This window comes from Echinops telfairi, unplaced genomic scaffold (genome assembly GCF_000313985.2).
Source record: "Echinops telfairi isolate 266 unplaced genomic scaffold, ASM31398v2 ScPeMD7_49;HRSCAF=173, whole genome shotgun sequence".
In the NCBI taxonomy this organism is placed as follows: Eukaryota; Metazoa; Chordata; class Mammalia; order Afrosoricida; family Tenrecidae; genus Echinops; species Echinops telfairi.
Window position 1 is genome coordinate 3,713,209 of NW_022103947.1, and position 4,005 is coordinate 3,717,213.

Below are 4,005 nucleotides of genomic sequence, written 5' to 3' on the forward strand. Positions count from 1 at the left end.
CCAGCTCAAGAGATGTAAATTCCAATGGTGTGGCGAAGCAGGTCTTGAAGGATCCTCAAATTACAGTGACACAGTCCATTAACCAATGGTGTCCCACAGGTAATGTAGCTTGCAAATTGAGGCACAGAACAAGCAAGGCAGCTGCAAACTGGTCCGATGGTCAAAGAGACAAGAAAGGCGCAGCTCACCAACCCATTTATCTCTCTGCCCTTCAATTAACCCCACATGTGCTTATCGGCCAGGTTGGCACAATAAACTAACTACCTCAGACCACATTTATTAGAATCATAACAATAAAACTACACTATTAGGTAAATAGATTATATATTCCAGAACTTGACAGCTTTAGGGCAAGGAAAAATATGAGAAAGATAAAAAATCAGATGTCTCTCCAACATATCAGAAAGGAAGGTCTAAATTATAGAGATGCTCAGTGGGTTTCCTTTGCTTCTGTTGTCTAGTTTAATGCTATTGTCAGATCTAGAAATCAATACCTCAATAGGAAGAAAAGGAACTGCAGGGTGAAGCAGTAGAAATCAGTGTCTCTCAATAATTTAGTGTCACTATGGTCTGAGTGGCTCATTGCCCTCAGTCTATAAACATGAAATACTTTGTCCAGAACCTATGATTTGCATAGATCCTAACCCTTTCTTTAAAAAGTTCTTTGGTTTCTCATGAGGTGAAAAGCAATTAAGAATTAACTAATGTCCTCCTCACTAAGTGGAATAAATGATTTGCCTTAGAATAGGTATCCACAGAGTTATCAATAGGAAGAAAGATGGTGATAAATCAATAACTAATATTTTACTAGGCCTTACATTCACTTGGGTTGGTACATGTTGGTACATGGCGCAACTAAACAAAAGGGCAGCAGATGAAATCCAGCATCCACTCTAAAAGAGAAAGTTGAGGTAATATGCTTCCATAAAGAAACCTTAAGGTATAGTTCTACTTTGTCCTATAGGGTCTCTATGAATTGGAATAGACTACCACTGTGAAATTCTTATATTCTCTTAAATTGTCATATATACATAGGAAAAAAATCTAAGACATCAAGAATTTTATTTTACTTAAATCTACAAGCAGTGCCCATGGGAATCAAGAAACCAAATAATATATCGTTTTAGGAAACTTTGCTGCAAAAGAATTCTTTAAAGCACTGATAAGCAAAGATGTGACTTTGAATATTAAGATGTGCCTGATCTTGAAAAAGCCATGGTATTTTAAATTACTTCATACACCTGTGAAAGCTGTAAGGCAATCAAGAACGGTGTGGTGGGTTACATAATCTGGTGTCAATTTGAGGATTAAGAGTGAAGGGACTGTCAATTAGGTCATAGCCAATCAGGCCTTTGAGTGGCCATGGATTTTTTTTCCTGAGGATTCTTGCAGCTCCGGTGTTCCTCCTTGGAGGCGGGAAACGCACGCTCTCTCTCTTGGCTCACACCCTGAGAGACATTGCAGCTCTCAAGAATCATGGAACTCCGCTAGTGCCCTGAGCTGGAGGAACCTTGTGGAGACCCCTGCCAGCGCTGAGATGCTTATAAGTCCACTGGATCCACAATACTTCCCAACCACTGGCCTGAGATCTCCCTGCATTTGTTGTCATTGCATGTGTTTCATGAGTCTGAAGAGGACTTTATAGATTGGTATCAGATGTATGGGCTAATATCAGACTTATGGACTTAATCTGTACTGGGCTGGGATGTTTTCTCAATATTCAATTGCTTTTGTATATAAGGCTCATTCTTATACACATGTGTCTCCCTGAATTAGTTTCTCTAGTCTACCAGATTAACACAGAAAACCAGTGAAAATGTATGCCTTTGAATTATGGTGTTATAAAAGAATCTTAAATGTACTATGATAAAACCATAAAATTATGGAAAATTAGTGAAAGGGTATGCTTTTATTTCTCTAGAAGCATTCCTGGTACCAAAATGTGTTAGACAAGGTTCTCTAGAGAGATAAGACCAAATTGCTGATAATTTAATAAGATTATTTATAAAGATAATTAGATATATAACAAGAAATGAACTGTTAAATCATATAGAGATAAATATATAATACAAGAAATAAACAGTTAAATTATAAAGCACTACAAATGGCTCAGTGCAACTCAAGTCTGTGAGAGAGAGTTGTGAGAGACTAGCAGTCCTTCAAGTCTAGTGTGCTGCCAGATCTTCCTCTATTTGTAGAGAGAGCTAGGCTATGTCAGCACAGCAGCCAATCACAAGGCAGGTCACCAACCACCAGTCCCCAGCTCCAGAGATGTCTTAAAGGGACCTCAACTTACAGCAACACAGTCCACAGACTAGGTGTCCCACAGGTAGTGTAACCTTTACATTGAGGTGCAGAACAACTAAGGCAGCCACACACTGGTCCAATGATCACAGAGCGAGAGACAAGAAAGGCAAGGCTCACCAAGCCATTTATCTCTCTGCCCTTCAGTTAATCCCACTTGTGTTTATCAGCCAGGCTGGCACAATAAATTATCTCAGGGTCAAAAGACCAGAAGGGTATAACTTGAAAGAGGAAGATGGAAGGTATAGAGACCCTATACAGTCATTACACTACAAGTACAAGTCTTTAGGCACATGGATCTAATGGCTGAGGCTAGTCCACGAAGAATATTTGCCCATGCTCATACAGAGCACATCAACTCTATTTCTATTAATAGTGATTATGAAACATTTATCTGCAGATGATTTGGGGATTAATCTTTGGCATCTGGAAATTACAGACAGGAGTTTTAATATTGTGGACATTAAGCCCGCCAATATGGAAGAGCTCACCGAGGTGATGACAGCAGCTGAGTTCCATGCAAACAGCTGCAACACATTTGTATACAGCAGTAGCAAAGGAGCCATTCGGTTATGTGGCATGGGGGCCTCTGGCCCTCTGTGATAGGCATTCTAAAGTGTTTGAAGAAGCTGAAGATCCCAGGAACAGGTCATTTTTTTCCGAAATCATCTCCGATTTCTGATGTAAAATTCAGCTATAGTGGTGGGTGTATGATGACTAGCGACTATTTGTCAGTCAAAATTTGGGACTTAAATATGTAAAACAGGCCTGTGGAAACATACCAGGTGCATGAATACCCCAGAAGTAAACTTTGTTCGCTATATGAAAACGACTACATATTTGACAAATGTGAATGTTGTTGGAATGGATCTGACAGTATTGTCATGACTGGATCTTACAATAACTTCTTCAGCATGTTCGACAGAAACACAAAGTGAGACATAACCTTGAAGCATCACGGGGAAACAATAAACCTCTCACAGTTCTGAAGCCCTGCAACGTCTGTGCAAGTGGCAAGCGAAAGAAAGATGAAATAAGTGTTGACAGCCTAGACATCAACAAGAAAATACTTCATACAGTCTGGCACCCCAAGGAAAATATCATTGCTGTAGCCACTACAAGCAATCTGTGTATATTTCAAGACAAACTGAATTAGCGTTGGCATTCCTAGCAGAAGAGCCTACTTTCTGCTTCGTTGAGACAGTTGAATCTAGCATTTGTAGCTAAGAAAGAGAGGTCCATTGTGGCACCTCTTTCCAGGGTTTAATAATGTGCCATTTGATAACACATTTTTATAGCTACATGGAGAAAGTTCTGTTGATTTGTCACTGTGCTTTTTTCCACGTCTGATAGCCATGTAACTAAGGGTAGGGCACTTTTCATTTAAATTACTTCTTGCACCGTCTTGCCTAATGGACTAGATTGGACTGTATCAACTTTGATTTACTCCACTTTTTATGCCTTCCATTGTGATGACGTCAAACACAGTGAAAGCCTTCAGTCATGCTGTGGGATTTAATTCTGTATCCTCCTACTGTATCATTGGTGGGGTGCACTCATTCACCCCTTTGTAAATTAAATACAGCTCATTCTTCCTGTGGCTTGTAACATTCCTCCTCTCCTGGCCTCCTGGACTCCTCCCTCTCATCTCTCTTACCTTGCCCCTGCCACCCAGTTTTGGTGGTGGTGTATAAAAAAGAA

General features: G+C 39.9%; 1 pseudogene; it reads left to right on the forward strand.

Moving 5' to 3' along the window:
• The first annotated feature begins 2,582 nt into the window (after positions 1 to 2,582).
• On the forward strand, positions 2,583 to 3,460 carry LOC101656653 (annotated as a pseudogene).
• Positions 3,461 to 4,005: the final 545 nt, after the last annotated feature.